At 39.3% G+C, this 27700-nt stretch overlaps 1 protein-coding gene and 1 long non-coding RNA gene across 2 annotated transcripts in view; one reads left to right on the top strand and one right to left on the bottom strand.

Moving 5' to 3' along the window:
• Positions 1-13848: 13848 nt before the first annotated feature.
• LOC135312752 (uncharacterized) lies at positions 13849-21462 on the bottom strand. Its single transcript, XR_010372413.1, has 2 exons — positions 19909-21462; positions 13849-17240 (listed from the first exon to the last, which is right to left on the bottom strand). It is a non-coding gene; the product is annotated as an uncharacterized LOC135312752 (long non-coding RNA).
• The window catches only part of SLC16A7 (solute carrier family 16 member 7), an 88865-nt gene continuing 82609 nt past the window's right edge, over positions 21445-27700 (top strand). Inside the window, exon 1 of the mRNA XM_064448496.1 lies at positions 21445-21711. The gene's annotated coding sequence lies outside the window, so the exon portion shown is untranslated. The remainder of the gene's footprint in view (positions 21712-27700) is intronic.

The following is a 27700-nucleotide window of genomic DNA, read 5'->3' on the forward strand; positions in this document are numbered from 1 at the left end:
AGCAAATACACACAATCCTAAAGAGCACCATGGAGTATACTGAATTATTTGACCTTTAGATAAAGAAACATGCCAAACACATACTCTGGAGTTTATATATCTGAAGGGAAAGCAATCAGAGCTTGGAAACCCCAAGGTCTTTTTTTCATTTTTCACTTGTCCCAAGCAATTTCTTACCTCTTATCATGCCACACACCCTTATCCATGTTTTTTCTAGGTTTGGAGGTTTTTATGTATTTGCATTTCCAGAAATTAAAGAAATATTTACAGTTTGCAAATACCGTTTTTACACATTGGTATAATTATGTTTCCTACTTTGCTGTACATTCCTTTGATAATAAATCATAACACCGTGATTGGTTTCTGACCATTAGTGAGTATCAAGCTCAGATTGTCAGAGAACTAACCAAAAAGCTCCCAAGATGTCTTTCCAAGTGGAAACAGTTACACTGATGCATGTCATTGTTTCTACAGCTAGGATTGTTTTTCTTTGCATTTCTATGCAATTCTTAGTGTTGAATTTAATTTGCAGTTTTTAACAACCAGTCGCCTAGATCATTCTGCAGCTGCTCAGAATCAGCTTCAGAAACATTTTGGTACAATGTGTGTAAGTACATCCACATATTTGTACTTTCTTTAAATGGTGTTCTGAATTTTTATTGTGTGGAAATAATTCACAAACAGAAAGAAAAAACATGGTTATGGAATTGTTTGTTCAAACCTATTACTATATAAGCAATTATTTTGTAGATTTTTCTATCCAAGGACCCGCCCCTTGGGTTTTTTATTGCTCCTATAACCCATCTGGCATAATGCTATTTTTACTATTACCAGACTCCATTACCATATTAGAAAATTTGCTGATAAAAAGCTGTGTCATAAATATACTGATGTTTAATATCAAGCTTTGCATTTGTGGCTTTTACAATATACTAATATTGTGTTAATATAGCTTATAGTGATAGAAATTAAAACCTTAGCAATAGGAATTGTTAAATTGTTAATCAGAAAAATCATCCCTTTCTTGGGTATAAATCACTGCTTCTGCAGTTTTCAAAATTTATTAGATAAATGCGGGTTCAACTGTTATTGATCCTTTATGTTTTTTCCTTAAAATTAAATTAAAAATCAAATTACAAAATAAGGAGTTTTTAAAGAAAATATTTGTAGATTTATTATCCATGAGGAGAAAGTTCAAAGCTATTTGTAGAATGTTGTAGCTATCTTACACAGGAGACAAACAAAAGCTTTGCTTTACATTTCTGAAGTCAAGAGAGCCACTCCTTTGTTTACTGAGCGATATCCATTGAAATGCTTTCCTTGGGTATGGCCATAACATATTAAAAGAACTGTGATGTGTGATACTTCAGCTGATTTATTAGCTCACAAAAGAATGCTGTGGGTATACAACCACATAAGCAGGAAAAATGCCAGTAAGTTTACAACCACTTGCAAATACAATATGAGGCATTTATGTCACAAAGGAAAATATCTGCTGTCAAATATTCATTCCCAGTTACTTGGAAATATGGCAGTTATTCCAATAAAATTCTGAGCCGAATTCAGCTACACCATAACTAAGCTTATTTACACAATTACACATAATAATAGCTTTTCCTCATCGGAGTTTGTCAAAATGGGATTTCTGACCTTAAAGGCAGAATGCGTCCAACATTTTAATTTCTGCTCTGAATTCCATGGAGCAGGAGGTTGAATGTGGCTCTCCACCATTCAGATAAACACCTCTCTGATGTTCAGCTGTCCCTTTCCTTTTTATTAATCTGCTTTTTCTCCCTCCTCCCAAAAATGATTCACACTTGTCCTGACAAGGGATTCACAGAGTCTCCCAAACACCTTGCGTCAAGACATCTGTTGTGTGAAGTGTATCCTTTCCTTGATGAAAAGGATTAATACAAAGGACATTTCAACACCAAGTCTCACAGCAACCCCTTCCAGTCCTTGTCAGTGTATTTTGGCCTTCTCACTTCACCCACAGTAATATTTGTACACTTCATCCGAGCACATTCCCTGCCTTTTAAGATGCAAGGACAGAGGAAGGTTTTCCCAGTTTCACTGTCAAATAACACCACCTGCAGAGGCTGCCTGATTCAGTACAAACCAGTCTCTCTTTCTACCCGAAAATATCACATCAGCCCAGCAAAAAAAGAGCTTTGGCAGCAAGTTGTTTAGTTCCAAGATAGATTTACTTTTATGTAAGAACCAAAAATATGCTTTTATAGTCATGTAAGACCAACAGTTGCCTCTGTTGATTGAGGTGGAGAACTACAGATAGGTGAGGCAATTAATTTAAACTATGTTTCTTCACAATTTAGGGTCTCCAAGGCAGCAACTCACAGAAAAGTAGCAAGCAGAATCTGGATGCAAGCAATACTCTTAATAAATTACTTGACTGGGTGGCTAAGGCTGATCTTCATCTCATCTACACAGATCAGAAATCTTTTTAAGCAAGACAATGTAAAAGCCTTTTAATACAGTATACACACACTGCACTTAAACCAAGTTTAATGAGTTTTGTGCTAGTTACCTGCCATTGGAAGCAGTAGTAGAGCACCGTTTCTCCTACTTACAAAGGAGACCTGAATTTCTCAGGTTCATCAGTACGTGATTGCAATTCTCTGGGATATGTTCTGAAAGAGAGGTCCTTATGGTACAAAACCCTTATGATTTGTTCTCACATCTTCAACTTTAGATGTTAATGCAGAACATAGAGCTGCCATTTGAGCTTTCCCCACTGTCATCTTTGCTACTAAATAATGTGCTTGATTCAGTACCTCTGCAGCTTTATATGGCTGTCAATGCACTAAAAAATAACAGGCTAGTGCCCCTGTCAGAAATAGATAGAGTTATAGTGTGGGGATAGTCAAAGGAATTAAATGTAGTAAAGTTATACCTTACCTCCTTTCCAACCTGGGTTCTTGATTCCTCAGCAAACGTTTCTCACAGATTTGCTCATCCCCTTGAAAAATTAGGAAGAATATTTCTCAGAGTCACACTATAAAGCCATGTCCCTGGGATTTTAAAAACAGCAGGTCGATGATTTACTTTGCAATGACAAAAGGCCTGATCAGCACTTCTTCACTTCAGGCCATTATTCTGTGAAGTACCTCTCACGCTAACTCTCAAAAAATCTTAACAGAACTGAAAGGTAAAAGCACTGCATGGAGAATTATGTGCTCTTTACAGATTTGTATTCCTACTGTAGTCAATGCACCTGGTTGAGGGTGTAGTCTCAGCACTGAATTTGTCTTGCTGAAATAAATAGTTTAAGCATGTAATTGATAATCACCTGTAACATTTAAAAATTTGATTTAACATTAATTTAAATAAATACAGCACAAAAATCAACAGCATGGAGTGTTGTGAGGAAATGACATGAAAAGATAGTTTTTCAAGGAACAGCACTGATGTTCTGCATTTTTAAAACTCTATTACAACTGAATTTCAATATAATTACAATTATTTTATGTTCATCAGGTATCACATTATACAATACATATTGTTACTTTGTTTTGTAAACCTGCCAACTGCAAAGTCTTTTGTCACTTCTGTTGCCATTAGTGAATTGTCTATAATCATTTTCAACCACAGATACACAAATAAGCAACAGTAAGAATAAGAGTATATTTTTGGGAATCGATAAACTCAGAATAAAGTGATGTAAAAATCCATAAACTCAATAAGAAGTAATTAAACTGCCATATTTCCTTGTTTATATTCTGAATGGATCTGGATAGTTACTATTTTATTGTACTTTATGGATATGTTGTCTCAAGACCTTTCAGAGAAACAGGATGACATTTATTTTCAGAATTTCTAAGACTAATAGATTTTGATACTGGGGTTGGTCAAAGATGTATCAGTTCCTTTTTTAAAAATCAAGCAATTTTTCTGTTTTACTGAGATATCTCTAGACTCATTTATTATTTTTATATTCTGTTTAAAACAAACACCTGAATAAAATGCAGTATCACAGTATTAACATCAATAGTCCTTCTTAAAGATCTCTTGTAGGACTAGGGTGAAGGTGTCATTGCAATCTTTATTGTCTTATTAAGACTCCTCTTTACCCATTTCTGTATTTCTGGGTTTATAACACGGTCATAGTTCTTTCTTTACACCTCAGTTTTTCAGTTTTACTTTCGATTTCTGCTCTAGTGACCCTGCAGTGTTCCCATTCTAATAAAGTCTACTAGACATGGATGTGGAGCAGAGGGTAAAATCATAGTTTACTTCAGCTGTGAATGGGAAAAGCAAGTATTTTCTGCCACTTTTGTTGAATCCTTCTTACTGAAACCAGCCTGATGTTATCTGCCTCTCTCTCCTTATCTAGTCATGTTTGAACATTTTTTCTGGATTAGGAGAAAATGAGCCTGGTAGTAAAACCTTATCTCAATTGGCTATGTCTACAGTGCTAAATAAAATAGGACTAGAGAGCAAGCTCAAACCCTGAACCCAACCACTCATACTACTTAATTATTAACATACTCTCTGGCATGGTTTTCACCTGTACCATCTATCACTCTCCTAGAAAATGCTTGGGATTTCATGAGCCAAGAGCTAGTCCCATACCCAGAGATTTCTCCACCCTGCTACTCCCTACCAACCTACTAACCATCCCTTCCACCTCCAGCACTATTCCAACAGGTCTTGTACCTCAAATATACCCACATGGCCTGTCTATGACACTCCAGAACCTATAACAGATGGCCTCAGCAACATACTCTGAAAATAAGATGCCAGTGGGCTGCAATGTTCTTTCATTATTTCAAACATTTTAACTGAAAAAAAAACCAAACCCAAACCCAAAACAAAGCAAAAAACCCAAACAACCCCAAACAAACAAACAAAAAAATTTGAGTGTCATTATTATATCTATGGATCAAAGGATACCATCCCAGGCAGAGGTCCAAGGTCAAGTGTATTGCATGGATGTAGACAGTCTATATCAGTCAGCCTTAGAGCTGAAGAATGCTCCATGGCTGTTACAGGTTTGCCTGTTTTGAAGTAAAGGTGCCAACAGTTGTTGCCAGGGCAGGGATGTAGATCAGTGCTACTGGGGATGCAGAAAGCCACTGAACTTGGCAAGGTTTAGCTATTCATAGGTAACACATTCTCAGTATGGAGAGGGTCTAGAGGAAGGTTAATAGGTATGTTTGACCAATCACATTTTCCTTTATCTTATTTTTTTTTAAATCTAAAGAGGCTTCCCTAACCATTTTGGGTTCAGATGCTAAGTGCTTTCCTTAGGCTAAACAAATAAACAATTAAGCAGGGCTCTCCTTTTCTAAAACACACCTGATGCTACCTAGCCTTTGAATTTAGCCCATTTTATAAATATATTGCAGGGAATTATTTATTTCCCTTCAACTCCAACAAACTTTAATCCGCAGATTTCATATCTCAAGCGAATGCCCACACTAGAAGGCTATAGCTTAGCTTAGGGCTGACAGTGATTCCCAAAGCACCCAGCTAGAAAGGTTAGCTTTGGATCTACTCCATACTGGGTGAATAATTTATGTTGTTATTAATATTTTTTTTTTTTAATCCCAAACCTAATTTGATGTGCAGAAATTATCTAGGGAGCTATGATTAAACCCTGCGTATGTTGACTTCCATCAGAATGCTCCAATCTCTAAACAACGTGCCAAGAGCACACACCACAGTAATCATGTCTCTTTTCCCAGCCATGGTTTCTAAAGGAAGAGGTTGTGGCTTGCCATAGGTTGAACTCCCTGTTGCCAGTCCATGAGACTGTCTGATGTACAGTTACTAGATTAGACCTTTTGGGAAACAGTCTTTAGCTTTCTAAGTCATAATGAAATTCAGATGTAGAAAAGGCAATGCTGCTCAAGACAAAGTAACCCTGCAGTCATATATGTACATACAAAGCTTTAGACTGAAAGAGAGGTGCTAACTGAATACAGAAATATCCAGAGTTAGAAGTCACTGAAGAATATGTGCCTTCTGAGATTTAGGTACCTTGTTCTGTTTCAGGTGTGGAAAGTAAGGAACCAAAATTCAATCTAAGAGCATCATGGAAAATCACTTTTAAAAGTCATAGCAAAAGCCATTGCTCCATCAAAATAATATAAAGGCTGCTATCTGAATTAGAATAGCTGCAGGGAATAGGGAACACAGACCTGAAGGAGATGAGAATTATATTCTTGGTTTGTGTAGGAAATTAAAGGGGAAAAAAGTGCTGGGAGGGAACCTGCCTGGCCTCTGCAAATGCAGCAAAGGGTTATCAAGTTTGGAGGAAGCAACTATTTGTTTTTTGGCATAATTTTTATGGTGTGCCTCAAAAATAGTTTTGTGCATATGTCATCCCAAGACTATTACCAAATCAATTGTTGACTACCATTGTGAATGGCCTCTACCAAGAACCAGTATAAACTCCATAAATTAATGAAGATGCTTGTATTAGTACACTTCTTAATGGACAGGTTGATCTAAATACATAGTGTAGTGAAAGAAAATATTTCACTCTGAAATTTGCATCCTGAGTTCTTTGAATGAATTAGTTTTATCCTTTCTTGAGCCAGTAAGTAGCTAATAGGCCATTAATTAAAAGGAGCAACTTGCAGCTTGAAAAAAAAAGGCAAAAAAACCCCAACAAAACCCACCAAAACCAAAATCCAAACCAGACCTTTGCATCTTGAAAAAGGTAAATCAGAGTTTAATTTAAAAAGAGCACTGTCAAAACAAGGTAAATATGTGAATAAGGAGAGAGTGAACTGTCTGTGAATAGAAACCTTTGATATGGTTGATGTTGTACCCCATTTGAGTATAAAGAGATCATGACACTTAGCAGAGAACTTCTGAAATTAGCCCATTTGAAGTGAGGAATTGTAGGAAGAAAATATTGAGGAATGCTGGGAAAGAAAAGTTTATTTTAATATAGATATCTAAATCTTAAAAATTATTAGAACAGCATAGTCAGCAATAGCAGGTTGAACTTGATTGCCAAAGACATCCTTTGAAATTCAGTTTCCGAGTTCTATGAAAAACAAACCTGTGGTGGAGTTGTGCATGCACACTTCCTCTCTGCAAAATGTTCAGTTCCCAGTAAGACACTTTTATGACTATCCTGGAAACCTTGAAACTGCATAATCAAGAGTTCCTTTAGTTTAAACAAATATAATTTACACCATTCTTGTTCCTTCTTTCAAAAACAAGTTTACATAGCATTATATTTTAAAATGACCTCTTGTTTCCTCTTACTTATTTTGATTCAAGAGAGGCTCTAATTCCATTTACAAACTTCTAAACTATTGGGTTACGTAAAACCACCTATTAAATTTCTGTGTGTATATGTGGGTGTGACAGAGAGAAGGGAGAGTTGTGTATTAAGTAGGTACCAATGTATCAGGAAATAGGATCTGTTGTAATTCTGACTGACACCCCTCAGCTCAGTCTACGAAATACACTGAAAGACATGACAAAAAAAACAAATTGTGGCCAAAATAGAGTCAGGAAAGTCACTAAACCCCATAAGCAGAGGACTAGAGGGAGTGACTGCCATGTTGCCATATTGTCCTTGTTCATACAGTCACGTTCCAAATTTGCAATGCATCAGCATCTTAGCATTTTTGTTTTTTTTTTCTGAATCTGCATTTATGTATTTAAATTCTTTAAGTCAAACAATTTAATTTTGTAACTCCAACATTTGGTGCATTTGAGAAACTAGAAATAGCTCTTCTCCCCTTTTCTGTAACTGCAGTTAGTAACATGATGCAAAATGATACCTACCCCGCATCAAACACCCTTGTTGCACCAAGTGTTCCTAGCGGTAACCTTTAATTCTGCTCTATCCTAATCCATTGAAGGACTGTGGCTAAGGCTGTTGTCAGATGAGCAGAGATGAGTAGAGATAACTATGATGTTGATGATGATTTGACAAAGTATGATTTCCTCAAAAAATGCATTTTCAGTCTCTTCAAAATTATGTGAGTGCAAGCCAAATGTGCTCATTACCAGAATTTTGAAAATTTCATTACACACAAAAGTAAAGCTATCGTTATGCCTGCTTAATCTAGTGTTCCTGACATTCATGCAAAATTTGGAAGTCCCTGATTAGATTCCCAGCTTTCTTCCAGATCCTGGGTTAGCATCCTAACTTCAGAGTATAAAGCAGAAACAGGTGATGATTTTTACCTTTTATTGTGCTGTTTTCTATTAGTGCTTTTAAGTCCAGTGTCTCTTGAAAGGTTTCTGAATGCAGAACTACCAAGCTATTGCTCTCTCTGACTCAGCGATGATGTCGTACACAAAATGGAGCACCTCCAAAAAATGGATATCCTATCAATAAATTTCCCAGCCTTCACATGCTCTACATCCCAACTGTTATGGTGCTTGTGTGAACTCAGGTCTGTTCTCTTTCTGATTGAGGGTAGGAATCTGAAACAGTTCATTTCATAGATTAAATGAATACCTTCTACCAAGGCTGCAAATATTCTGAGGGTAATGCAGAGAAGAGAGAAGATAAGACTTCTGTTACTTCTACTAGAATTATTCTTCCCTTTACAAAACCATTTGCAGCTTGGCAGTTGGGATTAGAGGAGTTTAAGATTTCATTTCCCTCAGGTGAACTGAAAACTAAACCTAGGCTCCACAATGCAAGTGGACATTCAAACACTCCAACAGAAAGAAATATGTGGCTTCCTCCAGCAGTTTTGTCTGGATCCGGTTCCTCTTCTTCTTTGTCTTTTCTTACCTATGTTCCCAGAAAACTGTTTGTACAAGGCCACAGAATACTTCATTCTCAAACTAATCGATTTTTTTTTCATCAGTCTTGGACCTAAGGTAAAAAAAACAAAGAAACACAAAACACTGGCTTCTCAGAATAAAAATTATTTCTCTTGCTTAATTCAGAAGCTAAATTGAAAAATCAATTCTTTGCACAGCCTTAAAACATAATCAGTCTCATTGACATAAATGTGCTGAAGTACACAAGTGATTTGAAAACTATATTCCTTGATTATTGCTGAGATCTGTCACAAGAAATTTTAGAACCAGTTATTGATCTTTCATTATTAAGATTTAGAAAAGCACTCATTTGCTAACCTGGGCACTGCTGACTTCATTCACAATAAAAACATTATCATAACACCACCAAAATGATACACTCAGACAAACGCAAATAAATTACCCCAAATATTACCCCAGTATAGAGAGCACTTTCCTCCATTGGAACTTTTGGTGGTTGTTCTTGTTTGTTGGGTTGGTTGTAGGGGGGTGCTGTCTGGGTTTTTTCACTTTTTTAAGCCACTCTATCTTCATCCCGTTCATTCAGGATATCGACAGGAATGTATGACAAATAAGTAAACAAACACAGTTCTCTAAGGCACAAAATTTATTATATAGTCATATATGCATAACAAACATGAGTGTTGGTTTATAAACAACAAATCAGTCTCATTGTGTTTGCTCAGAACAAATGTCTATAATTTTTCCATCTTTCTCTCCTTTAAAAAATCTCACTAAGAAATAAACAGAAATTGAATTTCTTATATATACATCCAATTTGGTCCCCTTTGAAAATCTTCCTTTATCTTATTTGATAATTCTAAATGATCAGTATCACTACAAGAAGACTGGTAGCTACAATTTTAATGAATATTACTTCTTTTACTCTATTTTTGGAACTGTGGTTAGCTACGTATTTGATAAAGGCTATAAGAAACAGAGAATGTAGTTTTCATATGTTGGAGAAAAAACTCACCAAACCCAAATATTTCCTGTCAAAGCAGAAAATAGCTGAGCATCAAATATTTCTACCTGGGCCAAGACTGAATACACTTGGCAAAGAGATGTTGCATGCGGGAAAAAAAAATCTTCTCCATGAATATCACAGATCAGCTGCCAGCTATGGGCAGGTCTATGGTAGCTGCATTGCTGGCCTGGGCTCATTAGCCGTAGCTTTGGACTTGTCAATACATGAAACACTCCTGTTCCTGCAGAGCTTCACGGAGGTTCAAGCCATCTGTAAGTAGATTCTTTATACCTTACACAAAATATGAGAGCAGCAAACTTTTGCCACTTTTTTGCTTCGTTTGGATATTACACCCACACTACAGGATCTATTCAAAACACACTTTTCAAGTAATAGTCTGTGTGGAGTCCATAAAAATAGTAACCTGCAGTTAAAGTGTAGTGAACTGACCAACAAAGTTTTAAGTCTTTATGTTTAGGGACATATGTTGATGGGCAGACAGAATCAGGGTGAAATTTCTCTTACTACATCTAAAGTAAAATTGGGAAAGACAACACAATCCATGTCTCCTCTGTCCTTGTCACTGTTCAGCGTTGGAGGCTATAGGAGAAAGTCCATTACTCTGGAAATTCATGCGTTCTCACGCATAACTTAATGGCTTTTTGTTTTTATTTTCTTCAGCTTAACTAACAATGTGCTTATCTAGTGCAAAACCATCAGCCAAAATTGGAAGGTTGTGATAAGTCATTGTACACAGAGTGTACATTGGACACAGAGTGGATATAATGAACTATTGAGCAGTCAAAAATCAGCTAAAGGCAGTATGATAAATCTGTTTTGAGTCCACTAATCAAATTTTCCTTGAAAAAGGATAGCAATATGCAAACAAGGGAAAAGTTAGGATGGAAGTCGTTTCACTTAACTTTACGTTTTTAAACTGCAGATATTTATACCTGTACTAACACCCTGGGTTGTCTTTGTAGTCAATAGAGACAAATGGGCAGTTCCAGAACACAATTCCACTGACTCATTTTAGACATTTTTGATGAAGTTAACTGTGTCCTTCCAATGCCTACTTCTAACCACTGAGAATAAAGGTAGCCTAGATGCTTAGCTCTGATATAGCTTCTACATTGTAAAAGTTCCATTTGGTTGTATGAATCTCACATAAATTAACTGAAATTCAAATGTGCCTGCAGAGGCTTCCCACCTGCAGCTAAACTCTTTAATGTGCAGTGTTTGGGACCTTGCTGACCTTTCTTATGACCTTCCTGCACACACAGAATACTACAAGCCCTTTGGAAGGGACTGCTGTACCTCACTGTATCTGTCATCACAACTGATCCTTGTTTGAAAGATAAAGGATAGGAACAATGGCTTGTAATCATAGGTGGCAGGTCATCTTACTCATTCGTTTTCCCTCAGCCAAGATCAGGTATAGTTTCTATCAGATATATCAAAATATATTTTTACATGAAAGCTGTTAAATGGTCCTGGAATTATTACTGAGCAAAAAAATAACCATACTAGGAAACCTAACTCTGTGATGTTCATCTACCTCAGATTTGTGAATAGGTAGGCTCTTGAGAATAAAAATCCTGATAAAGCTGTATTCAAAGGCTTTGGCCATTCTGACTGCAGTAATTGTAAAAATGTTCCTACATTCCATTTCATGGCCATGTTCATTTTATATAAAACCTATATCCATTGTTCCAGTGATTTGTATGGGACAGAAATATCTGTAGATCTATCTGGTTAATGTGCAGGCTAATGGGAGCTACAGGGTAATAGTCTGCCCTTAATTCACTGACTTCTTTCAGAGATCCAGCTCTCTGTGCAGCCTATTAATCTACTAATGAGTCAAACCATTTCTGAAGTATACAGGCACAACTTCCAGACTTGCTAGGATTTGTTTGCATCTCCCTGGGTTTCTTCAATGTCAAAGTGCTATCCACAGCATCAAGCTATTCTATTTTAAGAAGTACTTTGAGAAAGGATGCCCTTAGCAGGAAAGATTTGTGAATTTAATATGAAAAAAATATACATAGTATACAGCACACATAACTTAAAACTTAATGAAAAATAATTTTATTGATATTAAAAAAATATGTAAGGGGTTGCTTCATATCTGGTACCTCAGCTGTATAGCATATTTCATAATGGAAAATTGAAAAGATTTAGAGGACTGGTTCTGACATCTGTATCCAGTCCAAAGGCTATTCCAAACCACTTGCGTATGTCCTATACAGAATAATGGGGAGGGTCATAGACAGCTACAGGTTCTCTGCAGAGATCTTTTTGTACTGCATTTCTTCTCCTTTTTGAGGTGTTTAATTGTCTGGTTTTCAACTGCCAGGCTTTTGTGTCAGTGTCTGCAACTATTTTGTAAAACATTAATTTACTTTATAAATAGGATAGAAAATGTAACCTATTCAGGCAGCAGAGATGTACACAGATTATGGATTATATCTGAAAATGTACTTTCAGAGAAAACCAGGACTTTCATAAATAGCTTTTGTTTGTTCAAAGAACAATTAAAGTACACTAAACACAGTATACCATCAGGAAGAGTGGGCTAGGAATACTAAATACAATATACCTGGGGTCACAGATCCTAATTCCCAGCCAAAGAAGGATAACTAGGATTATTTTTTGCGTAAGATGAAATGTGCCTGTTGAAGTCATGGCCTTTCTTTAATGACTCATTATATGGCATATCTGAGGGCAAATATTGTCTATGACGTACCTAGTGTATACAATTTTTAGAACTAAATATATCTCAAAAGCTAGTATTGTTAAACTACTTTGGTTATGAGAATTTCTATTTGAAAAGTTGCACAAGAAGCTTCAAGGACTTTGTTTCCAACTAGCTGTTGTAATTCTTGTCACAGTGTGTAAGGTTCTTATATTGCTTGTCCGTTCTATATTAGAGCAGCTAATATCTGAGATTTAAGTCCTCCTCCTTTTGGCCTCATCTTCATCTGTTCATGACACTGGCTGTCTGCCACTGCTCTGCAGCTGTCTGGGCTCTGTCTCTGTAGCTGTACTGGGTCAGTAGCCACCCTGTGTAACCTCAGTCCAACCATAACTTGGACTGTGTCCTTTGCTATTGCTTTCCATTTTTATTTGATGGTTGGATTAAAACCTGCTCTCTGGTATATTAGCTGCTGATCTTCAGATTAACCCAGTGCTCTAAAACAAGACAGGTTGTTGGTGCTAGGAGAAGTAAAAATCTTTAAGCCAGATGACTTCCCCTGATATTTACAATCACAGCAAAAGAAATGAAAAACTGTGTTTACAGGAAAGTATTTTATTCACATGGAACAGGTAAGAAAGACACTCAGACACTGAATTCAGGGTAACCTTTTGCATCAGCAAATGCAGTCTCCCATTATTACAGGTTACCAACTCAAATAAACCTCTTAATATCTTAAATGTATTGAATAAGCCCGAGAGATTCAAGAACTGGCATCATTATATTGATACATATTTTCAGGATAAAGGCACACGAAGATCACCCAAGATTGCTTTTACTTGGCCAAATATGTGTTACCAGTTTAGAGTATAGAGCTGTATGATGCACACAAGTTACAGCAAATGACAAGAGAAGATTTAACAGTTTCATGGAATCCTAATTTATCTTTGGGAGAAACTCAAGAAAGCCCGTTTTACTATTTTTGTCAGAAACTTAATGATTACAGTAGAATATTTTTACAGTTTCTGGGAGTTGGGTCTTTTAGAGAACTGCAAGGCACAGGAACTGACAGTACATTTTACAAGATGCCATATTTTTTCTCTGTGTTCAGACGGAGCCTAGAGAACAACCCAGCTCACTCTGAAACATATGCAAACCAATTCGTCAGCTGACAAGGCACTAAGTATGCTCCACAGATCGCACTGACTCTGTTGTCTAGAGTTTACACACATAGCTTACACTTGATCACTTCCATACAGATGCCTAAGGCGTCTTAATCTCCACTGAAGTCTAACCCTAAACCACAATAAACTGCTGCAGAATTCAAGCCATTGGTAAGATATGGATATTTCAATACAAGATATCATACCTGGTATCCAAAGACATTACTGGCAATAAGACAATGACTGACAATAAAATGGAAACATGAAGAAAAACATTTTTTATTATTGATTTTGGGGAATAACCAAAACAAAATAGTGTGATCCCAGGGCACCAGCAGAAGTTCCAGCAGGCCTATTTGTTACAGAATAAGAAAGTCACCAAAAAGAAGTCGGAGCATGTATGTGAACACCTGCAAACACATGGCTGTCATGCCACATATCTGTTGGGGAAAATAGGGTTTGGATTCGCAGTCTGAGGCCTTCTCCAAAAAGAGAGTTGACTTCTGCTTCCTTGTACTTCCCTGTAGAACCACACATATAAAGAGGTGAAGAAGAACCACATGTAGTTTCTTCTTCAAAAGTCTCCCTGTGTTGAATTGTGTGTTGGGAGAAGGACCTGTTGGACATGCAGCCCCCAAACTTAAACATATCGCTACATCTGAAATATTTTATAATACCTTTATCTTGCAAAACTACGTTTTTGACCTACTCAGTAAAGAAAGTAAATACATGATGTACTGAGGATTTTTAGTTTTGAAGAATGCAAAGCACTAGTAATCCAAACACACTTCTTTTTCTTATGTTTTACCCACTTTGGGAAAATGTGGCTATCCCAGAGGAGAGTTGCAAAGTAAACCGTAATTTTAATAAGATGTAAAGACAAGAAGCAAAAGCTCTTCATGTATGATTTTGATTATATGGTCCAGTACTTTCAAAACAATGAATAACAAATGATGTTGTTACGTGTTCATTCATACTCATATGAAATGAATTGCGCATTCAATATGCTCACGATATTCATGACCTGTAGACCAACTCAGGAGTTGGGTTTTCATGTTACCTTAAGTGAAGAATGTGATCCCATCAGAGTATGCTCATTGATTCTTAAGGTTTCTGCAAACCAATCTACTTTTAAGGGTTGTATTCAGACTAGTATATCTGCTGGTGTTGTAACATCTGTCTGTCAGGATGATTCTAATTTAGTCCCGTAGGTATCCCAGTCAGTGGGTTAAGTGTCTCTATGAGGAAATTCAGAAACCTTAAAGAGGAAGACTTACCCCTTCCACTGGCAGTACAGCAAGTATCTTTGGGAATGCTCAACCACGATGTTTTTCTGAACAGTTATCTGCTCATGTACCTACACAGGACACCTTCATCCCCTGAGATTCAGAGCACTGCATTAACTTTTGAGTACAGCCAGGTAATGAAGGATGCCTCCTGTTTGCACAGTTAGGGAACTTGACCAGAAAGAGACCTCCCTCTGTTCACACGCCTTATGGGAGTATCCAAATCTCAGAGAGTTATGTGGCCAGAGACTGAGTTGAGCTATTTATTCTCCACTTTTCCTTTGAATCTGGATCACAGTGTAGAAAAATATTGAAACATTCATAGGACCCATGGGAGAGAGAAAAAAGTGAAAAGGGACCTTCTTCTGTCCTAACGCTAAGGATGCTTCCCTGGGAGAGACGCACCCTTACTTCTTGCTCCGTATATTCCCTATATATTGTTTGCACTGTTTAGGACAACATATTGTCAATATCTTGTTAGCTGATAATTACTGATATACAGGAATCTTATACAATAAATATTTAGGAGCATTCTAGAATTTTATCTTTTTTTTTTTTGTTATTTCTCTTTCATTCTTTTAAAAGCAAATAAAAATACGTCAGTCAAAAAGAAAATTCTCCTGCTACCTAAAAAGATACGTAATGTAATGAAGTTAGGTGTAGCTTATATCACAATGGTAGTAATTTGCAGTTGTATAACATCTGAACTGAGAATCTGATGTAGAAAGTGGATCTTGACTGGGTCAAAGTCTGTCATTAGGATTATACTGGCACAATGGAAAAACTAGCATAAAGTAATTTTAAACTTCTGATGTGTGTAAGCTTTGAAATTTTGGCCTTTTCTTATTTTAGCAGTGATAGAATGAGGTATGAAAGGAAAAACACCCTCAGAAGTCACTACTTACAGTCAGAATTTACAGATGCACACAATTAATTCATGTCCAGTGGCATAATAAAACAACGATTATAACAATATATAAAAAATTAAAACATGTACCTCAGATACTTTTTAAGAATTACAGAGAAGATTGTTCAAAGGATACACATTATCTAACACAACCAACAACGTGGGCACATCTACATTTTGTTAATGGGTTTTGTGAACACAATATGTTACTTTCCTGATTAGGACTTTCTTTAATAAGCGTAGTTAATACTTTAAAAATATTTGATGCATGTGTCTTGGTTTGCGCTCTTTCAGTGTAAATCCACAGAGCAATTTATAACTTCTGTGGTCAGAGAGATTTTTTTAAAGCACCTTTCAAAGCAAATTGAGCAGCAGAAGTTTTTTTTTTCTTTATTTGTTGTTCAGCTCCACAAGAATTCACATTTCACTAACATCAGCTACTTTGTATGGTCCACCTGAGTGGGTTAACAAAATAAAGACAGATGTCAGTGGAGTAACTCTAGCACTTTTTTGGTAGAAAGATGCCACTGACAGACTTCTTTTCTGCGCCCACTCTCACAGAAATATCTCCTGATGCTATCTCCCTACCACCAATACAGTCCTACAACATCTCAGAACCCAGCAAGAACAGTTATCAAATGGTATCAGCTTCCTTGCATGTTCATGCAAGATTTCACACTTTACATGGACAGGAATTTGAGAATTATAAGAGTGACTTGAAGAGAAAGATGTTTTGTAGGACTGTTTTAATATACAGCTACCAAGAACAACACAATTCTTCACTTATAGACATGGGCCTTTCCCTCTCTTTTCTGTGCTCACGGTAGGGAAAACAGAATGGTTCAGTTATTTTAAGACAAGTAGAAATTACACAAAGAAGAAATCATGTGCCCCACAGAGGACCATGGTCAGTATGGCAGGAATATTATGTAACGGTTGCACCAGCAGTATAGACAGCAGCACGCAGGATAAGAAGGGGGCGTAACTAGTTTTCTGTTCTGGCAGCTGTAATTTAATAGAGGGTCATGATGTCCCTGAGATTTTGGTCAGCTGTCTTTCAGCAGTATGATCCTTCTTCGCTTTACTGCAATAGTGATTTCTATAACTGAATATGTCAAACTGCATTTCCGACAACATCTTGAATACTACTTCAGAGCTGACAGGCACAAACTGCTCCTGTATTTTCAGCAGTATTAGACGCAGCACTGGTCTGGGAGTTGAGTTCAACAGTGACCTACCTGAGTTGTTACCTCCCCTCTAGAAGAGAGGCTTATTATCTCTCCCAGGTTTCCAGATTGCTTTTCTATTATCTATTTATCTTCTACACTTCTACTGACTACCTGCTTCAGCTGATAACTGCCAGCTGCCTCAAATTCTCTGTGATGCCTGATAGAGATCTTTTGCGGTTGAGTCTATTGCTGTAGTTACAACGTGCTGTGCTCTGTGTCACCGGGAGCTGTAAAAGAAAAGAATTTTATTGGGCCTGGAATAGACATGGTTGATGCTTATAGAGGAAAAATGACACACTTTGGCTATATTTTATCATTAGAATTCTACAGTCTAATCATATTTATATTAATTCTATCACAAAAATTGAAGTATACATATCTCACCAACAGAGGTAGGATTGAAGTTTTATGCTAGTGGCAGAGCTATCTGTGTGTATGAATGAGACAGGCTGATAATGATTAGTTGTTGATACAAAGCTTAGAGAAGGTGGCCTAGGTGATTTTCCAATATAATCCTAATGATAATACCCCATGTATTTGCTGGAGATGAGGAGCACGCACACCACACCAGCCTGCATATGGACATGAGGGAAATTTGAGTTGCGTATTTATGGAACTGAAATCAGTCCAGAAGAAAACCCCATGATCAGAATGTAATCTTATGTAGGCCAGAATGACACACAGTCATTAAACATGCACCCTTTAGATCCAGACTCTGTGACTAGAAGACATAACCTGTGGTGTGGCACAGGAATCTAAGCTTAGAAGAGGATCTGTAAAATTCTGGGTTCAAGTGAAACTGCATAAGTGGCATGTGGGGGAAATGGACTATTCCATTAGGAAATTTACCCAAATAATTAGTGGATAGACTCACAGAAAATACCATCAGATATTCAGCATTTACAGCATTTTCTTTTTCTCTGGTGAAAAATAATACTTAAAACCTTTTTCTATTAACTAAAAAGACCTCAAGCTGCCACCAACTGAAACAGGAGAGTGTATAACATGCAACCTCACAGAAGTCTATCTCACTATCGAATGGACACAGCCCCAATAACCAGATGTGTAACTTCTTTTCACACGCACGCTAGATAGATAAGTTTGTTTAATTTCTTTTTTACAATTAGACCATGGAAATATACAGAATGCCACCATCCCATACGCAGACACATACATACCTGCACATGCAGCTGTGAACCTTTGATAGCTTCTTGAAATTCACATGTAAATTATTAATTACTATCACTAATACATTTTTAATTCTTACTCTTAGAGGGTGGATATGAACATTTTTACTTGGAATAATGGGCTTCCTACACTGAAGGTGCTCCAAGATTGGAAGAATATAGAATGATGACAGGTTTTTTTTTAATCTGTAACAGGGAACTGAATAATTTCAGAGCCTTTGTTCTGCAGCGCTCTCAGAGGAGTGCATTCACTTTAAAAACCTGATGCCACTGCAGTTGAGGCCCACATAAAAAATAAAATCATACATCAACTCTTAGTCTGAGGGGTCATGGCAATTTTTGTGACTTTAAGTAGGATGAGGACACTCAGCATTATCTAAACTTGAGCAGACTGTAGGCCAGAATCACACGCTGTTACAGCTGCAGCTAGCTTATGTTCAGTCTCTGCCTCCAACTAGAAAATGCAAAATGGGATGGAGCACACAGCTACAGTAAGTCAATTAAGATGCACACACCTTTCCTAGAGAGGGTGTTCTGAAAAGACGTATAGAAAGAAACTGCATGAGGCCATATGTATATCCAGAAAATGTATATGTTTATGTAATGGTTAACATATGTTAGTATAATCTACTATTCCTATATAGATATGTTAATATATGCAGTAGTAATATAAACACAAATTTATTATATTTAAATATAGAATACATCCATTTCTACAGCATGTAGCACTATACTGTACATAGTGTGCAGTATGTACTACATATTACAGCAAATATTGTGTACATGATACATGATGTACCTTATCTCATATACACTGTGTGAAATTTATTGTCTGTAATATATATTGTATACATTTACAAAAAACCTTCTATACTTATATCTATATAACTGTATTTATCCTAGTTAAGGCACATCAGTGGAGGAAATAGAACCATGCAATGAAAACCAGGTACCATTTATAACTTCATGTATTTATTTTTCATCTTCCTTTGAAAATCACTTTCCTAACATTCTATAAAACAGTATGTGAACTTTAATATGTCACTGTAAAAGACAATGTAGCCATGCTCTGCATTTTCCAGGAATTGTCTGAGGTCCTATATGGCCAATGATTTTCTTCCGGGTGTACAAACTGTTTGAATACAGAAGAGAGTTAACACTGCTGTAATGCCAAGTATACAACTGATTTCAGCACTAGCAGGTTCTCTATGAAAGATCTTACATCAGATTTCATCCTAATTTGCATATTTTAAATCCTGTAATTGTGGGCTTGGCTGGAACTGGCAGCGAGTTTGACCATGGGCTTCTGTACCCAAGCCGCCTTTGCTTGTATGCCCAAGAGTCACTATTTAGTGTTTGCTCTTTCCTCTGCTTGGCTTACCGGGCCTTTCTTGCATGCTTGTTGGTCTTCCAAAGCCTGTAGAGTAACCTGCTGCCAGGACAGACACTGACTGTGGGGATGCTGGGCCCAGGCTCCCTTCACACACTTGCACAAGAGATAACTGACATCGCTACCTAAATTAATGCAACTGCGACTCATGAGCTGCCCTGGCATTCAACATGGATGTTTGCTCCTAAAAATGTCCCTGGACTCAGGTACGTAACGCAAGTGTTACTTAGCTTATGCGATGTCACAAAAATGACTCCAAACTGTTCAGCCTGTTTCAGGAGTAAAAGTGTTTGCTGTGTCTACCAGTGAACTACTTACTGCTCCTTCCGACCACGGTGCCACAATCTGCCCGGAGACTGTAGCGACCTGGCTGCTATACAAACACGAGACAAAGTATTCTCTCCTGCATCTGAAGAGCTTGCAGTGGAAGCAGATGACACACAAGTTAAAACAATAATATCCTAGGGAAAGAAGGAATGATAAAAAGTTACATCTCCGGGTCTCTCTCTTCCGGTTTAATGATTATAGTTTAAAACACGGAATAACATGTCTCACATAAAAGCAAACAGATTCATGAACAATGGAGCCAAAGAAACCTGATTTCCATGAATTTATCCTTCGAGGTGGCAGTCCTCTGTGGATGGATTCTTTGATGTGTAATAGGTACTGCCACTCATGCTGCAGCTTTTTTTGGGGGGTGCCGTGCTACTTCTTAAAACTTTTTTGTTCATTGTGGCTAATTCTAGCTAAGGGATCCTATCAAGTCCTTCCCTCCTCCACTAGCAGCTCAGTAAACTGGAATATCTCCAACTACAACCCAAGTTCTCTCTCCTCCTTTCCATACACAGGCAGTTTCAATTCCTAACACGTCTGTGACAGCCCTATTCATAAAGCTCTTGCAAAAGAAAGTACATGCAATAAAGTTTAAAAAAAGGATCACGTGATAACAACAGTTACTTTTGTACATGTTTTGCAACATAATGTCAACAACTGTAATTACTCCAGTCTCCTCGTACTACTTGAAATGTTGCACATAACGTGCAACCTTTACCCACGAGAATGGGCATTATGGTAAAGGCTTTAATTATGTAATTATATGATTATGTTCTATCTCTTTCCCTACAGGATTTTAGCCTTAAGGACAGAAATTTTCTGAGAATTTATTGGCCACTTTCATAAATATGTTCTTGCATATACAAAATGGTTCTTTTACTTATTTTTTTTAAGGGAGAGAAAAACAGGGCAAAGAGAGAGGTCACCAAGATTTTGATCGAGAACTGACTGCTGACTGGCCAGATTTTGGTTCCTGTTTCAGAAAACGAAGTTTTGCACATGAAGATCGCTGCGTTTTGTTTTTTTCCCTTTTCCCCTAACACGCGCACGCTGCCGCGCCTTTTTGCAACCGTGCCGTGCAACTGCGAGTGCAAACAGCCCTACAACGTGCAGCACTTGGCATCCTCAGCCCTGTCGAGGAGGAGGAGAACGGGGCGGGGCCGGGGCCGGCCGACACGTCTTGTGCTGCCAGAAGTGAGGCGAAGAGCCGGACGGGCGGCGGGTGGGGCTCCGCGGGGAGTCGCGGTGCCCCGGCCGCGCCTCCGAGCCAAGGGGGCTCCGCGCTCGGCGGCCCCGGGACCCGCGGCCCCGGCCCCGGGCGGGCGGGGAGGCGGGGACGCCGCGGGCGGGGAGGGGCTGCGGCCTCGCCCCGGCGGGCGCGGTGGCCCCGGTGCCGCCCGCGCCCCCCGCCGTAGCCCGGCGCGGCGCTTCCCGCCTACCCGCGCCGGCTCCCTCTGCCCGGGCCGGGCGCCGCGCCCCCGCCGGCCCCGCGGAGCCGGGTTGGGCAGCCCGGGAGGCGTCTCCTCCGCAGCCCCCGCCCCCCCGCGCCGGTGCTGAAGCGCCTCGGCCGCTCCCCCGGCAGCACCCCCGGGACAGCGGCGCCCCGTCGGCCCCGCAGCAGCACCCGGGCCTCCCTCCCTGCCGCCCGGCCCGGGCTCTCCCGCCGCTGCTCTGCTGCCGAGGACACCTTATGGGAAATAAATAAATTAATTACCCCACTCACCCCCGCGGCAGGGAGAGGAGCCGGCGGCGGCCGCGGGATTAGATCCAGCCCGAGCTAGAGACCAGGTAACGTAACCTACCCGCCAGGAGGGAGGAGGAGGAGGATCAGCGAGGCCGCTGAGGTCGCCCCCGCCGGGGAGGGCTCCAGGGGACGGAGAGGGGTCTGCCGCAGCCGGGGCGCGCCGGCGTGGCCCCCGCTGGCTGCATGAGGGCGGCTGCCCCCGCGCCCTGCGCGCCGCACTGTCAGTCACACACACACACACACACACACACCACACGAGCCGCCGCCCATGCAGGGATGGACAGATGGATGGATGGACGGACGGACGGACGCCGCACGGGGCGCAGCCGCCGCCCCTCCTGCGGGCGCTGACCCCGATACCAAAGCAGCCACACCAGGGAGACGCCGCCCGCCCCGCCGGCCCCGCAGCCAGCGGCGGCCCCGCTGCCGTGCGGTGCCCGGCTCTGACAGCGGGGCAGGGAGGCGGGCGGCGGGGCCGGGCCGAGGCCGCAGCTCCGGGGCGGGGGGGGGGGGGGGGCGCGGCGCGATCCCGCCCCCGCGCCGCTGCGCGCATCCCCGCGGGGCGGCGAGGCCGCCTCCCGCCGCAGCCCCGGGCGCTGCCGCAGCGCCCGCCCCGAGCGGAGCCGCGGTCCGGGGCGCCCCCGCCCCGGGGGCAGCTCCCCTGGGAAGTGTGGGCGGGGAGCCGCGGCGGCGGCAGCAGCGAAGCAAAAGCCGGTGCTGCCGCGCTCGGCATCGGGAACGGGCCTGCAAGAAGCGTTGATGCCGTAGCTCTGCGGTCGGGATGACCTTGGTTGGGGAAGGTGCAGCCAAGGTGGATGGACCCTCTGCTGCACCACGCCAGCTGCAGCACTAGTCACCCTGCTCTGGGCTGCTCTGAGCCCAACAACGCTGGCATTGTTATCTCCAAACATTGCTGGCTTTAGTTAGTGGTTGTGTACTGAGCTCCCGGTGTAAGTGGTACCAGAGCAGGGAAGATACTCCGTCGTTCTCTTTAGCTGACCTCTTCTAGCACATAGTGGACTTAAGGTCCTTGAAGGTCTGGAGTCTCCCTGGCGAGGGGCCTGAGAGAAATTGCCCTGTGCCCATGGAGACCCCTGTGCCCTGGATTTGTGGTTATTCAAATGGCCCCTACAAGACAATGAAGCAGGGAAACAGGAGGCCAAGAAGTTTCCCAGTTCACATTTCAGGGACCAGTGACCCCTGGTACGCCTTGGAGAGGTCATTAACCTTTCAGTCCTGCAGGCTCACAGAAATGACATGGGTTCTCCACTGCTTTTCCAGTCAGGTGGATAGGAAAACAAAGCAAAAAAGAATAACATTTAGAGAGAGCTGCTTTTTTTCAGATGCCAGCCTAAGCCTTCAGTGAGAAGTCGTCTTACTGAAGTTTTATTGAAAGCAGCTTTGGGAAAAAGAAAGAAACTGAAAGAAGCTGCTGCCTCGTGGACGCGTCCATTCTTGTTTCATTGGTCTCTATAATAATCCCTTGTGTTTCCATAGTGACATCCATCTGTGGCTCTCAAGTTACTTATCAAATAGTAATGAAATAGGTGCTTGCAGCTTCCATTGCAGGAATGGGGCCATAAACTTAACATCACACCAATCGAGGCAACAAAATATTGCCTCAGCTCTGTCTAGATGAATCATGATATGAAAGTTAGTCTTCAAGACAGAGGGGTGTAGGCTGATATTTAAAGGAAGCAGAAAACTGGCAAATAGTTCAATAAAAGTGGTAAATATTTTATGTACAAGTATCAAATCTGGGAATAATGTATGTGATTCACTTCTTCATTTTAAAGACAGCTCTCCTTTCCTTCCATTATTTTCCGCTAACTTTGAATATCATACTTGAGAATGAGTGTTGAATATCTACTCCCTCCACACGGTGGAATAAATTTGGAGAAGAAATTATAGTCCAGATGTTTCTATTATTTGTGCAATTTGTTATAGAATGCTAACTCCATGTATCCGTAAGGGCCCAGCTAGCTCGGTTTGCTACATAGTGTTTACAATGTAAGTGGCTTCAGAATAAAAGAGCTGATCGTTTTGAATAGGCAAAGAGTGGTGGCTGGAGGTTATGGATTTTCTTTTATGGCAGCAGTAAGTGATTTAGGTTAATGAAATCAGCCTTGTTTTATTTATATGATGGAGATATGGAATAGTCTACGTATCAGCTGTGGTCTTCAGGGAAGGTCTCCATGGGTGGCAGAAAACTGAATTCATAGATTTTATGGGTAGGAAAACTTTTTGAATTATGTAGTGATAAAACTGATCTGAGAAGGTATTTTACATGTAAACTGATGAAGGAACAGCAGATCTAAATTTTTGGGGGAGGCTTTGAAACATTACAAAGGAAAATATCAAAGCAACATAGTTAAACATTGTGGCTCTGCAACCGCAATGAAGAGAGGTGGAATTCTGTTTCAGCAATTTTCAGTGTAAATGAATGCATCATTAATAGTATATACAGAAGTCTCCTTCCAGCTTTTTAACCTAATTCCATCTGTCACTTCTCTGCAGTATATGTTGGGTTTAAGCTCACTCAGCTCTTGCTATGGCAAAATCCTCATTCTAGAATCTATGTGTTGTGGAGGCAGGAGATCCTGTGGGCAGCCTTAAAGGAGATGCAAGTTAGGGGAGAGAAAAAAGCACTTTCTGAATCACAAGATAATGCTTTTTAAAAGGTTTTTCTTCATTGCTCTTCTTTCTATATAAAGAAATGTATATATATATTTATACATATATATAAAAATATATTTCTGATACTTACTGGTTTTCTTCGTTTTAGAGAAAAATACCCTCTTTGGTATCCTTTGTTTCTTAAGTAAACTATGTTGTTCTCTTTTTACGATGAGCAGGTAGTTGTGCTTCCAGTAACTCTGGTTATTGTTGGGCCCCTTCCAGTTCAAGAAAAGAGACTACTGCTCACCTGCTTTTATTTTTCCTATTGCAACATCACAGGATGCTTGTGAAAGCTTGAATTTTTCTTGAGTAGACATTTACTTTAGCAAAGATGGTGTCTGAATATAATTCTCAATTAGTTATATCCCTTACACCATTTGCTGGAGTTAAAACTGTCCATTTTCTTATGCGAGGATCAAGAAAAGAAGAATGTTCTTGGGCTATGCTAGTAAGATGTGCTGTTAAATGAATTTTATGTTTCAAGGTTGGTATGATTAGGAAAATGTAATTTGCTTTTGATTTTTATTGAAAAACTGTTAGGTTATAGCTGTTAATCATTGATGGAGAATGTTACCAGTTTCTGCCCCTGTTCATGTAATATATATGGCCTAATGTTTGCACAGTGCCAAGGAGGAGGTTAGATAGGAAAACAGGACCTCATTGACCAACTGTTTTATGTGTCAAATGAAAGTGAGAAACAGCCTTCATCCCACATATGCGTCTCAGTCCAAACCTGCACTCCTTATGTTGCATGTCTTTGTGAGCTGTTGTGCCAATTTTCATAATTTTGTTGTGAATCCTGGAACATTTGAATAAAAGTTTGCAGTATTCAGACAAAAGTAATTGGGATATAGGAGTAAGGACATAATATTCCATGACTTGAGGAACAGAAGGTGTTGGACAAACTGACTGGGGAACTCTATTTGGCTTTACAATCTATCACATATTTCCAATATTTCTTATAGCTCTTGGTCTTACAGTCAAGCAATCAAAGTAATGTTAGGCTTTTATTGAAGAGCAAATGTCTAGCTAACCAGGTCATGGTGGCTGACAGACTAGAAAGAGTCTCAGTTTGTTTTTGTGTTTGGTTTTTTTTTTTTTTTCCTTGAAATCTCCAGATTTTTAGTTCATAATATTTGTGCCTGGGGGAATGATTTATAATCATCATCTCATTCTTTTGTTGATTATATTTTAATTTGAGTTTATGCAGTGTCTTTATGTAGTTCCTTTATTTGTTGTCTTCAAGGTCAAGCCTCCTGTTTGATGCTTATATTTTTTTTTATTTTTGGGACATAGTGCTTTCCTGTCTCATGACACTTGTAGTAATATGTAATCAGAGTGTGCATTAAGAGTGTTTGCTGATGGAAATTGAATAAGCATTTCCAAAATGATATTAACATAACTAGGGCAATTTAAAAAGTTCCCAAAAATGAAGGAAGAAAATTAATGGAAAAGAATGGGACCTTAGCATGATATACTCTTTTCCTTTGTGGTTTTAAGACTTAAGATCTTATGAAATTAAATTAATGTTAAGTCACAAAATCAGGAAGCACTAGAGAACAGTTAAGCCTAACTTTTTTTATATAATTTAGCTGTCGATGCATTTTCTTTAATTTGGTGTCATGTTTACTGAATGTGAAGTATTTTGTATATTTCAGTTCCACCCAACAAGAATGTAGTCCTCTGAATAATAGTGTAAGTCATATAGAATTGGCTAATAACATTAGACTGTAGGAAACTTGTACTTTTAAGTCAGCTACTGACAAACTGCAGAAAGCCCAAACATTTTAGGAGTTCCAATATTTCAGAATAGGTGGATCTGACATTCTTTACATATGGTTACTATGAAAAATAATGACAGCATCTGATTTTAATGGTCAAAGCACAAAACACCATAGACTGGAGTTGCCCAAACGTGCAGGATTGTTTAAACAGTGTCTGCTTTCTTCCAGCCTGAACATTTGTATCCCCTGAAAGAACATTTTCCAGTTGTTTTGACAGCAACTTTGGTAGTTATTTCACTTTTATCTCTCTTTAAGGTTTTCCAGTGGAGGACTCAGCTGTAGGTGATAATCAAGGTACTGTGGGAACATTCAGAAAGCACATTGCACAGAAGATAGCTCCAAACAACTCCTGTATTTCATGGCTTTTCTTATCTTTATACATTTTTTAAAGTTCTGGTCCTTTAGAATAGCTCATCTTCCCACACTGCTAGCAGACTCCTGCTGCAGCTTCAGGCATGCCCATTGCATTGTGCCCTTCCCATCCTATGGCCTCAGTGATAGCAAACTGTTGGCAGCACTCCCAGGTTTGGCACTCAGGGATAGCGCATTTGAAAAAGAGTTGTAATGGTGTTCAAAATGTTTGGCATCAAAGAACTTTAACCATTTGCTGACACTGTAGTGGGGTAATGGCAGTACAACTGTGTATGTTGCATTTTGCATGTGTTCTGTGCAATAGAAATTAGCAAAGTCAGTCATAAAACAGCACTGCATCATCCCAAAACATAGAATCTTTTTTTTTTTTTTTCACAGAAATATATCAATTAAGATTTTTGCATTCATGCTTGCCGCTTAGCACCTCCACACTCTTGCAGTCTATGGTACAAGCAAAAAGGAGACAAAAAAGAAACGAAATCTCAGTTTGTCTCTTGTATTAGTTGCAAAGACATAGTGTCAACTTCAGACTTGTATGTCTCAATGCTTGTTTTATGAATTCAAGAAATACTGAGAACACAAGTGTATTTTACAGTACTAAAAATGTGAAGAAGCAAACCAAAAAGCCTTACCATTTATGTGCAAAATGCATATTCAATTTTTTTTAAACAAAATCAGTTCCTACTGTAATGCATTTGATTAGTATTGCAGATAGAGAAATGCATTCATGTTCAGCATATGCTTTTGAAATCAATTGTATTAGTGGGTGTTTTTTTTTTTACACCAGAAATGAAGTGCTTTGTGGCATTTTTTCAGATCTCTGGGATAATGATATAAATATTTGGTGGTGAAGGTTAGAACATTTGAAGTGACACAGGACTATGTTCAAACTACCAACTCTAATAACTTGGCTTCTGGGAGACATAGCTGCTTTTCTCTGCTGACCTTATCAAGAGATGGAAATTGGAAGCCTTAGAATGTAGGATGTCTCAACAGGTTGCCATGCTATTGAATTAAAATGCCATAGGAATTGTGATTACTAAATTGAGCTCCTATAGTTTGCATTCTTAATATGGCCCTCAGGGCAGGTTCAAAAAAGAAATAAAAAAGAACAACTTAATGATGCAAATAAGTTCCCCATGGGAATGTAGGTGTCTGATTTCTTAAGAGCTGGAATTTTACGTGTTAAAATCTTTGA

The sequence above is a fragment of the Phalacrocorax carbo genome, chromosome 1, assembly GCF_963921805.1.
Source record: "Phalacrocorax carbo chromosome 1, bPhaCar2.1, whole genome shotgun sequence".
Lineage (NCBI taxonomy): Eukaryota > Metazoa > Chordata > Aves > Suliformes > Phalacrocoracidae > Phalacrocorax > Phalacrocorax carbo.